This window comes from Gopherus flavomarginatus, chromosome 21 (genome assembly GCF_025201925.1).
Source record: "Gopherus flavomarginatus isolate rGopFla2 chromosome 21, rGopFla2.mat.asm, whole genome shotgun sequence".
Taxonomy (NCBI): domain Eukaryota; kingdom Metazoa; phylum Chordata; order Testudines; family Testudinidae; genus Gopherus; species Gopherus flavomarginatus.
Genome location: NC_066637.1, coordinates 2,448,546 through 2,460,722, shown reverse-complemented (window position 1 = coordinate 2,460,722; position 12,177 = coordinate 2,448,546). Strand labels below are relative to the sequence as shown.

Here is a 12,177-nt window from a genome sequence, read left to right as displayed (position 1 = left end):
GAGCAATAAGCAGTTAGGGCACGTCTACACTTGGAGCTAGGGGTGTGATTCTGGAGGAGACAGACTCGCGCCAGCTCTCATCAACCTAGTGCGCTGAAAACAGAATGTAGCTTTGACAGCACAAACTGCAGAACAAGCCCAGAGCATGTACCTAGGGTCTCTGATGGGCACAGCCTTGTGATGGCTAGCCTGTCCCATGGATCGTACTGCTGCATTCTACATTTCAGCGTGCTAGCTCAATGCGAGCTAGCGCGAGTATGTCTCCTTCAGCTGGGAATCACACCTCTCGCTCCAAGTGTAGATGTACTCTAACTTAGCTATCAGAAGGCAACATCCAGTGTTGCTGCTGGATGGAAACTCACCTTATTACTAGAAATTCTGGGCAAAATTCTCTTCTGCTATCTGCACTGTTCTCCCTGCCCGTGACATAAATGGGAGACCTAGGTAGGTCGGAAAGATTGCTGTCCAAGGGCACATCTACACTTACCAGGGATTGATACTGCGGCGATCAATGCACTGGGGGCTGATTTAACGGGTCCAGTGAAGACCCACTAAATTGACCGCAGATCACGCTCCCATCAACTCTAGTACTCCACCGGAATGAGATGAGTAAGGGAAGTCAACGGGAGAGCGTCTCCCATCAATGCAGCAGGGTGTAGACATGACAGTAAGTCAACCTAAGCCACATCAACTCCAGCTACATTCCATAACCTAGGTCAACTTACCTCCATAGTGTAGACAAGGCCCAAGAGAATTTTTGCCAGCTATATACACCTGAGAAGAGAATTGTGCTTTCAGGAAAATCTCCATTCCAAACTTCCCAACTTCCTCTTCTGGAAACTCTTTTGTGAAATGTAGATTTCTGGGACTAGTTTTGGTTAATTTAACAAGAAATATTGTGAAGTTAGGCAGCTTTAAATAAATTAAAAGAACGTACCTTACAAGTGCTTTGAAAGTCATCTGATTATCATGTGTTCAGGTGGGAACGGCATTACTGGTATCCTAGTCTAGAAGATTAGACTGTCAAAAATAATAATAAGTACATTTTATTTTTAAATTGATTACCCCCACTGAGGGACTCGGAGCCCTGTACAACATAAAATAAAATGTCCAAAGTGGCAGCTTCCTGCAGGATTAAACATAATTTTAAAAGAATAATTAAGAGACTTTTCCGGGTGACTTACTCTTCCTGGAGACTGAGTTTTCTAAAAGTGTAATTAGAGTATGTCAACTTTAGATGTCAACAAGTCCCGACTGAGCCCACAGAAACTGGACTGCTAAGATTTTGACTGCTATCATAGACATGAGCAGTCCATGTTTAACACCCTTGGCAGAAGTTGTGCTCTAGGTGCTTCACTCCATATAAGCCTTGCTTCCATGAACAACTGTATTCAAATTTCCAAATCCCACCCATTTAGCTTGGGTAACAATGGTGAAAGCACTAGGGTAGACAGGCTTCTAGTGACCACGGACATTTTAGTGACTGTATTGTAGTATTGCCAACCTCAAGAATTTTTAAACCTCTGGAGTTTTCGAAAATAATAAATGTGGTGTGGGGGTGAGGAAAGGGGATATTAAGCTTTCAGGGTTCAAATTTTCAAGTTTTTCTCCACTACCATCAGGGCTAGAAACCTACAGTACTTTATGTGATTACATGAAAATCTTACCTTTAATTTTTATTTAATCTAGGATCAAAGGCTTTCAAAAAAACATCAAATATTGCAAGGCTTGTGAAAAATTATAGGAGTTGGCAACCCATCTGGCTGTGTCATCTTTCCTTGAATATGGCTGGATGACACAGATGTTAACATGACAGCAATTGGTCTGTCCTCATCCTCCTACCACCACTGGAGCCACACCAGAGATAAACTAACAGTAGGAACACACAAGAAAATTGCCTGTGCAGATGCAGCTAACAGATCTGTCACAACTTCTGTAACGAGTGCTGGAAACAGTTTGAGGCTATCTATATTAACAGCTGAACTGTTTTCGGCCTCAGATAAGGAGGACTCACTGTTGACCTCCATTGACATCTATGGCACCACTCTCCTGTTTAAAGTGAAGCACAGCTTGGTTTATCAATGCTGAATGATTTGTGCAATCCTGTGAGGTGCAACTCTCACACTCTCATTTTAGTATTAAAGAGCCACCATGAACCTAACAGAGAAAGAAAAAGCCCCACTTACTGGTGGGAAAATCAGAGATGTGAGTCACAGGAGGTTCACTAAAGTATTGTCCTCATTTTAGTTCTCACTGCTTTGCACCACAGAATCACAGAAACAGAGACTGGAAGGGACCCCAGCCCACTGTGCTGAGACAGGACCAAGTATTCGTAGACCATCCCTGACAGATCTAACCTGTTCTTAAAAACACTCAGTGATGGGGATTCCACAACCTACCTTGGAAGCCTGTTCCAGAGCTTAACTACCCTGAGAGTTACAAAAAGTTTATCCTAATATCTAACCTAAATCTCGCTGCAGATTTCACTGCTTACTTCTTGTCCTAACTTCAGCAGACATGAAGAAAAATTGACCACACTCCTCTTTATTAACAGTCCTTAATGTATCTGAAGACTATTTATCAGGTTCCTCCCCACTCAGTTTTTTTTCTCAAGACTAATCATACCCATTTTTTAAACCTTTTCTGATAGGTCAGATTTTCTAAACCTTTGATCATTTTTGTTGTTCTCCTTTGGACTCTCTCAAATTTGTCCACATCTTTCTTAAAGTCTAGTGCCCAATACTGGACACACTACTTCAGCTGAGGCCTCACCAGTGCTGAGCAGAAAAGGACAATTACCGCTCATCTTACAGACAACACACCTGTCAAATGCACCACAACATTAAATTAGCCTTTTTTGCAACTGCATCACATTGTTGGCTCATTTTCAATCTGTGATCCATTATAGCCACCCAGATCCTTTTCTGCAGTAATACTGCCTAGCCAGTTATTCTCCATTTTGTGTTTGATTTTTCCTTCCTAAGTGAAATACTTTGCCCTTCTTTACTGATTTTCACCTGGTCAATTTCAGGCCAATTCTCCCCTGAAAGTCCAACTTTAACAAAGACAAAACAACCCCAGCGTTTCACATTTGCCACCCAAATCCCTAATCTCACCCAGTTTACCCCGAATCTTACTCTAGTTTCAATGAGAAGTTTTCTGAAGCTCAGCAAGCTGGGCACAAATTTTGGACCCACCCCTGAGGTCCTTTCCAACCCTGAAATTCTATGATTCTATGATCTAGCTAGCGCTCTAGGTAGCTATACCTCAGCCATCACTCCCCAGGGTATCTGGACGAGGGGCGCTGCGGTCTCTTAGGGAATGTGAAACCAGCTGAGCTTGGGGTGTGTTTAGGAAAGTTTTCCCCAGCTCCTGCTCTGCCCTGGCCGGGTTGCTGCTGAGCCCCGATGTCTTTAGTCTGGTGATGGATCGAGTAACCCCCAAGCCTGCTGCTCTTCAGTTACACTGGCTTCAATCCGGAGTAGGAAGGAGGCGAATCTGGCCCACAGGGCAGAGGTTGCAGCCCCTAGGGCCTGCCAGTGCGGCCTGTGCTCGCGGGAAGCAGGGAGCCGCTAGTTAAAGCAGCCCCGAGCTGGCGCCGGGGGGAGCCGAGCAGGCACCGGACGGAAACAAGAGAAACTGACACATTTACCTGCCACAATGTATCCAGCTGCCATCTTCCCGGACTGCACCAACTGCGCCGGCCGGCGGGGGGACTCCCATCCACGTCGCCTTCCCCTCTCGCCTCCGCCAAGCACGGGCCTAGGGACCGGGTCCCGCGGGACAGGGACGCGTCTCCCACCGCAGCCTCGGCCCCGTGCCGGAGCCCGGCCCGGGGGCTCCCTGAAGCCCGAATGGGTCGGCCCTGAGCTTGGCATCAGGTTACCAGGGCGATGGGACTCCGCCGGGGGGCGGGGGTGAAGGGCGGCTCAGTGTCTGCTCCTGCTGCAGCCGGGAGGGAGCCGGGCAGCGCCGGGGTGAGCGGAGCACGGTGCAGCCGGCAGGGGGCGGACTCTGGGGCAGGGCTGGGGGGGTCACAGTGCCTGGGGGGAGGATGACTGGGTAATGGCTGGGCTCTGGGTACCCACGCAGGGAAGATGCTGATGGGGGGTCTGCGTACCCAGGCAGGGAGGATGCTGGGGGGCGCTGGGCACCAGCCGGGAGTAGGCTGAGGGGGGCGCTGGGTCCCCAGTTGGGAACAGGCTGGAGGAGGGGGCTCTGGGTACCCAGGCATGGAGGATACTGATGGGGGGGCGCTGGGTCCCTAGTTGGGAGGATGCTGGTGGGGGGCTCTGGGTACCCAGGCATGGAGGATATGGGGGGGCGCTGGGTCCCTAGTTGGGAGGATGCTGGTGGGGGGCTCTGGGTACCCAGGCAGGGAGGATACTGATGGGGGGGCGCTGGGTCCCTAGTTGGGAGGATGCTGGTGGGGGGCTCTGGGTACCCAGGCAAGGAGGATACTAATGGGGGGGGCGCTGGGTCCCTAGTTAGGAGGATGCTGGTGGGGAGCTCTGGGTACCCAGGCAGGGAGGATACTGATGGGAGGGCGCTGGGTCCCGAGTTAGGAGGATGCTGGGGAGGTGGGGGGAGCTCTGGGTACCCAGGCAGGGAGGATACAGATGGGGGGGTGCTGGGTCCCGAGTTAGGAGGATGCTGGGGAGGTGGGGGGAGCTCTGGGTACCCAGGCAGGGAGGATACAGATGGGGGGGTGCTGGGTCCCGAGTTAGGAGGATGCTGGGGAGGTGGGGGGAGCTCTGGGTACCCAGGCAGGGTCGATGCTGATGGGGGGGTGCTGGGTCCCTAGTTGGGAGGATGCTGGTGGGGGGCTCTGGGTACCCAGGCAGGGAGGATACTGACGGGGGGGCGCTGGGTCCCGAGTTAGGAGGATGCTGGTGGGGGGCTCTGGGTACCCAGGCAGGGAGGATACTGCTGGGGGGGGCGCTGGGTCCCTAGTTGGGAGGATGCTGGTGGGGGGCTCTGGGTACCCAGGCAGGGAGGATACTGATGGGGGGCCGCTGGGTCCCTAGTTGGGAGGATGCTGGTGGGGGGGCTCTGGGTACCCAGGCAGGGAGGATACTGATGGGGGGCGCTGGGTCCCGAGTTAGGAGGATGCTGGGGAGGTGGGGGGAGCTCTGGGTACCCAGGCAGGGAGGATACTGATGGGGGGGCGCTGGGTCCCGAGTTGGGAGGATGCTGGGGAGGTAGGGGGAGCTCTGGGTACCCAGGCAGGGAGGATACTGATGGGAGGGCGCTGGGTCCCGAGTTAGGAGGATGCTGGGGAGGTGGGGGGAGCTCTGGGTACCCAGGCAGGGAGGATACTGATGGGAGGGCGCTGGGTCCCGAGTTAGGAGGATGCTGGGGAGGTGGGGGGAGCTCTGGGTACCCAGGCAGGGAGGATACAGATGGGGGGGTGCTGGGTCCCGAGTTAGGAGGATGCTGGGGAGGTGGGGGGAGCTCTGGGTACCCAGGCAGGGAGGATACTGATGGGGGGGTGCTGGGTCCCAGTTAGGAGGATGCTGGGGAGGTGGGGGGAGCTCTGGGTACCCAGTTGGGAGCAGGCTGGGGGGCGGGATCTGGGTCCCCAGGCAGGGAGGCTGCTGGGAGGGGGGCGCTGCCCACCAGCCGGGAGCAGGGGGGTTGCAATGCCGGACAGTGCGGGACTGGCCGTAGGGGGCGCTGACAGCCTGCGGGACCGGGGCCCTCCTTGGTCCGCTCTGTCGTAATCAGGAGGCAGCTCTCTCGGCACCCAATCAGCGCCGGCCTGGTCGCTAGTAATTTGCATGACGTGAGCGGCGGGGCTAAGAGGCCAATGGGCAGCTTGTGGGCGGAGCTTCTTCCCCACGAGGGTTAAGATGGTCTGAGCTGGAGGGAGCGGAGCAGCTGCCAGGTGCCGGGGCTGGGGGGGTGTAGCAGCAGCGCGGGGCCGGAGCACGGGGCACCGGGACGGGGGCAGTGTGGGGCCCGGGGCGGCCGGGACCCCGAGATGGGGGTAGCAGCTTGGGGCCAGTACCGGAATGGGGTGCGTGGAGCATGGGGGGGACGGTTCCCGGGGGGGGCTGGAGCACGGGGGGGCCGGTGTCGGGATGGGGGGGGCGGTTCCCGGGGGGGGCTGGAGCACGGGATGGTGGTATCGGGATGGGGGGGGCTGGAGCACGGGGGGGCTGTTCCGGGGGGGGGCTGGAGCACGGGATGGTGGTATTGGGATGGGGGGGGCTGGAGCACGGGGGGGCCGGTATCGGGATGGGGGGGCTGGAGCACGGGGGGGCGGTATCGGGATGGGGTGCGCGGAGCACGGGGGGGCCGGTATCGGGATGGGGTGCGCGGAGCATGGGGGGGTGTTCCGGGGGGGGCTGGAGCACGGGGGGGCCGGTATCGGGATGGGGTGCGCGGAGCATGGGGGGGCTGTTCCGGGGGGGGGCTGGAGCACGGGGGGGGCCGGTATCGGGATGGGGTGCGCGGAGCATGGGGGGCTGTTCCGGGGGGGGTTGGAGCACGGGGGGGCCGGTATCGGGATGGAGGGGGCTGGAGCACGGGGGGACGGTTCCCGGGGGGGGGGCTGGAGCACGGGGGGGCCGGTATCGGGATGGGGTGCGCGGAGCATGGGGGGGCTGTTCCGGGGGGGGGGGCTGGAGCACGGGGGGGCCGGTATCGGGATGGGGTGCGCGGAGCATGGGGGGGCGGTTCCCGGGGGGGCTGGAGCATGGGGGACCGGTATCGGGATGGGGTGCACGGAGCATGGGGGGGCTGTTCCGGGGGGGCTGGAGCACGGGAGGGCCGGTATCGGGATGGGGGGGCTGGAGCACGGGGGGGCGGTATCGGGATGGGGTGCGCGGAGCACAGGGGGGCTGGTATCGGGATGGGGTCCGCAGAGCATGGGGGGGAGGGTTCGCAGAGCATGGTGTGATTTCGCCCCCCCCCCCACAGAGGCCGTGGGGTGGGCAGGGGCTGTAGGGAGGGTGCGAGTGGGGCTGGCCCCCCAGACATGGCAGTAGCCCCCCTCTCCCCACCAGTGCACTTTGCCCGGGGCTGAGCGAGGGACGGGAGCGGGTCGGTGTGCGCACCCGGGGGCCTGGGGAATCCGCCTGAGATGCTGTGCGAGCTGCCAGCTCAGCCTGGCAAGGCGCCGTGCCCGAGCTGGGAGCTGTTCCTGCTCAGAGCCCAGCCTGGTCGGGTGCTCCAGGGCCCTCCACCGGTGCCTCGTCTCCCCGATTGGTGTCAGGGCTCCAGTTTTCCCGTTACTGCCATTGTAGGAGTTGGAGGTGATTTCTGATAGAGGGACACATTCATCTTCCCTTCTGAGGCTCCCTGGCACAGGGGCTGGACTTGATGGCTTCCTGAGGTCCCTTCCAGGCCTGCATTTCTATGACCTCTCTACCCCACCCACCCTCCAAAGCAGCACTGCTTCCCACACCTCTTTCAGTATCTCATGGCTTTGATAGTCTCCAGGAATGTGAGGCCAGATCTGTTCAGCCTCAGTTGCTCATAGCTCTCAGATGTGTGTAAGGCATGAGGTGACACAGCAGTGTTGCCGTTTATGTCAGTGACTATCCGTTTAGTTGCCTTTTTTTTGCTCAGTGCTAGGTGGGATTTTTATGATAAACCTTATTGTAACTCGGGCAATACCTGCACAATCGATACCTGCACAAGGGGGCAAAGTTAAGGTTGCAGTCAAAATTCTAACTCATTTTTATGGCTGTTTGTGGAATTAAACTTATATCCATAATGCTGTGTTAATTTAAGTCTCTGTGTTTAAATAATACAGATTTCAGATAGAATGACATTTGTTAATTAAGTTCACAAGTTTGCCCAAGGTCTTAGGAATGGGTGATGTGTAAGCCAAAAAATGTCTCTGTGAATGGAGGGAAAATGTATGTATGAACATTTTTTAAAGCTGTTTCTAGTGTGTGAGGCAGTTATTTCTCTTACAAGACAAAGGAAGGCTCTCAGGAAATTAAAGGACTGTGGGCCCTTTACCTGTTGGGGGAACACTTTGCCAGTACAACCGTAACAGTGAATGTTATGACTCTTGTTATTAAGTATTTGGATTACAGTGGCCCATCCAGGATCAAGGCCCTATTGTGCTGGGCTCTGTTCAAACATGTAAAGACAAGATCCCTTCCCTAAACAGCTTGCAGTATCAACTCTAGGGTTATCAGGAGTAATCTGTAATTTAGTCTTAAAAATGTCAGAGAATGCCTTGAGCAAAGAATAGTTGTGGTGAACAAGTGTATACATCAAAATATGTAAATAAAAACTTGGGGGTGTGTGAAAGCAATCAAATAGAAACAAAGTCTATTTATTTTTTGTCTGTTTATAATTTTATACATTTCAGTGTAAGATGTTGCTCCTGCTCTTTGCAGTCTGTTCTACAGGAGCGAGAGGAGCAGCAAAGGATTCTGATTTCGATGTGGAACCTGTTGCATTCAGGCCTGACTAGCAGGATTGACTCAGTTTACTTGAGGCTTCTTACTCTGGTTAAAATGATTCCAGGTTCTTTGCCGCGCTGCCCCAGGCAGCTCACCCAGACACGTTTATTTAACACCTAGTCAGCACTGAGAAGTGACTAGGAACCAGAAAGGTGCTCAGAATTCAACAAGACTGACTGGAAAAGGCTTCAATGAAAAAATTGCTATTTTGTCTCCTAGATCCATAGATTCCAAGGCTGGGGAGTGGCACTATATGTGAAAGAAAATGTAGAGTCAAATGAAGTAAAATCTTAAATGAATCCACATGTTTCATAGAATCTCTATGGACAGGAATTCTATGCTCTAATAAGAATATAACAGTAGGGATCTGACTGGGACAGTGATAGTGACAGTGAAATGCTAAGGGAGATTAGAGAGGCTATCAAAATAAAGAACTCCGTAATAGTGGGGGATTTCAGTTATCCCCATATTGACTAGGTACATGTCACCTCAGGACAAAATGTGGAGACAAAATTTCTCGATACTTCGGGAACCCACAAGGGGAGAGGCAATTCTTAATTTAGTCCTGAGTGGAGCACAGGGTCTGGTCCAAGAGATAACTATAACAGGACCACTTGGAAATAGTGACCATAATATAACAACATTTAACATTCCTGTGGGGGGAAGAACACCTGAACAGCCCAACACTGTGGCATTTAATTTCAGAAAGGGGAGCTATGCAAAAATGAGGAGGTTTAGTTATTCAGAAAGTAAAAGGTACTGTGACTAGAATGAAATCCCTGCAAGTTGCATGGACACTTTTCAAAGACACCGTAATAGAGGCCCAACTTAAATGTATACCGCAAATTAAAAAACACAGTAAAAGAACTGAAAAAGAGCCACTGTGGCTTAACAACCATGTAAAAGAAACAGTGAGAGATAAAAAGGCATCTTTTTAAATAGTGGAAGTCAAATCCTAGTGAGGTAAATAGAAAGGAACATAAACACTGCCAAATTAAATATAAAAATGTAATAAGAAAAGCCAAAAAGCAGTTTGAAGAACAGCAGCCAAAAACTCAGAAGGTAATAACAAAATGTTTCTTAAGTACATCAGAAGCAGGAAGCCTGCTAAACAACCAGCCATAGACCTGAACCCCCAAGCTCTCCTCTCTCCCTCAAAATACTTTGATGATTGATGCTTCTCTGTATTTTGGCTTTCAGTTGAGAGCTAAGCTATGAGACATTATTCTTCCGGAAAAAAGAACAGGAGTACTTGAGGCACCTTGGAGACTAACAAATGCTCAAAGAAATGTGTTAGTCTCAAAGGTGCCACAAGTACTCCTGTTCTTTTTGCAGATACAGACTAACACGGCTGCTACTCTGAAACCTATTCTTCCAGAGACACTTTAGTTTTGTTTATTTGTTTGAAGGAAAAGAAATACCTTTATTTTCTCTTTTTTTTTTTTTTTGACTGGTTAGCCAGACTTTGCTGCAGTCACACCTATGATAGGTCTACACTGCACATGCCTTACAGCGATATGTATAGTACATAAACTGCATGTCCCCTAGGCCGGGTATAAATTCCTCCTGTGGCAGAGAATGCTACACTGCTAAACATAGCAGTGTAGATGGTGAAGTGCTGCTTAGGGAATAAAAACACGCCCGTACGGGTCTCTACTTGCCCAAGCATTGCCTCCGCCAGCTGCACTGCTATTTTCAGCAGCGTAGTGTCCCGCTGCCTTCCTGCCGCTGGTGCCTTTCTCTGCTTCAAGGAGATGCTGGAGCCCTTCCCCACCATGAGGAAAGGCTCTGGCAGGGGGAAGGCAGTGGGGAAAGGCTCCTGCAGCTCCCTCCACTGGAACCTTTCACTAATGAACCACAGCTTGCTTTTCATTATGACTTGTAGCTACACATACCCTACATGCTGCCACCCGATGTGTGCCATAGCCCTGATGTAAGGAATATCACAGTGTTGGAATTAATTGAAATAAGGCTGCTCTTCTCTTGCCCTGTTTCTTGTTTCGCAAGGCAGTTCACCTGCCCCCTTGTTTTCTGGATCATTGTGCTTCCACTTTGAAATTGGCAAGCGCATGGGTGGCTAGTGACCTGGCCGTTGGGGGAGGCTAGCCCCCATGCCCATCCCTTCTGCCTGAGCCCCTCCCCTCTCCATCTGTCCCCCTCCCTCCAGGAGCCTGGAGCACCCACACTGTGGTGACTGGGCAGCAGCAGCCCCGGAGCTCTGAGTGGTATAGTCCAAGTGCTGAGCAGCCATCTCATTCCTAGCGCCAGCCGCCCTGAGTCCCTGCGAGAGGCTGGCCAGCTCAAGCCCCAGCCAGCATAGGCTGGGGCAGAGCACCGGGAACTGCAGGAGGGGACTAGAAGCGGAGGGTGGGTAGGGCCACACCAGGCTGTTTGTAGAGGCACAGCCTCCCCCAGCCTATGATATCCACTGCCCATGAGTTTGGGACATGACTCCATCGGTAGTGGAGGGTCCTGAGCAAGCACAGCTTTGCTTGGCTGAGTGATTTTTAGTGACTGCACTGGAGAGGTGACATCTTTAATCCACAGAAGTGCAACCTAAGTAATGGCACTGCCCATCTTCCCCCATGCTGCCCTGACAGTCTGTCTCAGCCCTGATGGATCAGGATTGCCTCTAAGGGGAGAGAACTTAATTCACCATGCCCAGGAGCTGATTCCCTTTTTAGTGGAAGAAATGCTAGTTCGAACTAGAGTGAACAATAATCTTTGTTTTCTCCCTGTAAAGTGCAAGGTTGCTCTGCCAGGCATGGTTTCTGAATAAAGCAGCTCTTCCTTCTGGGGCTGTGGCACCACTGACAGGATGTGGGCTGGCATGAACCCGCTGATCTCACAGAGGATGTGTGAGATCTTTTGATATCCTAGATATGGAGCTTGTCAGTCTTATTTTATTCAGCTGCTAAACTGTTGTCACCACATGTACTAAAGCTGAGACAATACAGAATTGGTTCAGTATGGTTCTGCATAAAGGGTTCTGAATTGTGAACAAGAATCCTGTTTTTTCATGATATATTCTCCAATCAGGGCTGGATTTGACCCAGTAAACTACAGGTGAAAGTCTTTATATCCTGTTTAATCAATCCCTGGAATTAACCCCTCCTAGACTGTAATTATCTGTGGTAGTGAAAACATATTAATTAGTGAAACATTTTAAATACAGATGTAGAAAATATCAGGCAAACTTCATCCTTTTATCTTACTAAAAATATGAGGAAGAGTGACTCCAAGCTAATATAGCTGCAGGCAGACTGTGGTCTCACATTTCTGTAGCCACATCTTGTTCAGGGCTAGCAATCATTCATCAAGCTCCCACTGTTAACGATGTATGGAGTGAGAAGAAGTAGAATATATTAGCTTTATTAAAATAATAAAGAAATAAACCAATGTTTGGGAATTGCTCCATGTGGTTAGAGGAATGTATTTATTGCTGTAAGCATTATTCCTTCTGTTGCACAATTTGATTAAATATACTGACTCTTCTAGAAGTTTATACACTAGTCTGTGTCTTTATGCCATGTATTTGATTGCATATGTTTGTAGTGACATTGTGTCCGTATTAGATCACCAGGAACAGTAATTCACATTAACTTTGTGGCTGATACAGTAATTGGATTTAATTTTTAAGAAATACATTATGCCAACTGCTTGCCTTTAACTTCCGGCCCTAAGATCTTTGCTACGACTCACCTCTTGGCTATAAACCTTCTTGCCAAACCATAGTGGCTACTTATTTTTC

At 51.6% G+C, this 12,177-nt stretch overlaps 2 protein-coding genes across 12 annotated transcripts in view; one reads left to right on the top strand and one right to left on the bottom strand.

The window, feature by feature from the left end:
• Positions 1 to 3,722, bottom strand: part of NPHP4 (nephrocystin 4) — a 100,467-nt gene extending 96,745 nt beyond the window's left edge. For 3 of the 9 annotated variants that reach the window (XM_050931758.1, XM_050931753.1, XM_050931760.1), the window contains exons 1-2: positions 3,465 to 3,635; positions 938 to 1,020 (exon numbers count right to left, since the gene is read on the bottom strand). The gene's annotated coding sequence lies outside the window, so the exon portion shown is untranslated. The other 6 variants (XM_050931754.1, XM_050931762.1, XM_050931759.1 and 3 more) reach the window with 6 other exon arrangements.
• Positions 3,723 to 3,842: 120 nt separating this feature from the next.
• Positions 3,843 to 12,177, top strand: part of KCNAB2 (potassium voltage-gated channel subfamily A regulatory beta subunit 2) — a 118,948-nt gene continuing 110,613 nt past the window's right edge. The window contains exon 1 of one of the 3 annotated variants that reach the window (XM_050931785.1): positions 3,843 to 3,977. The gene's annotated coding sequence lies outside the window, so the exon portion shown is untranslated. Of the gene's footprint in view, positions 3,978 to 5,722; positions 5,888 to 12,177 lie in introns of those variants that run through there. The other 2 variants (XM_050931783.1, XM_050931786.1) reach the window with 2 other exon arrangements.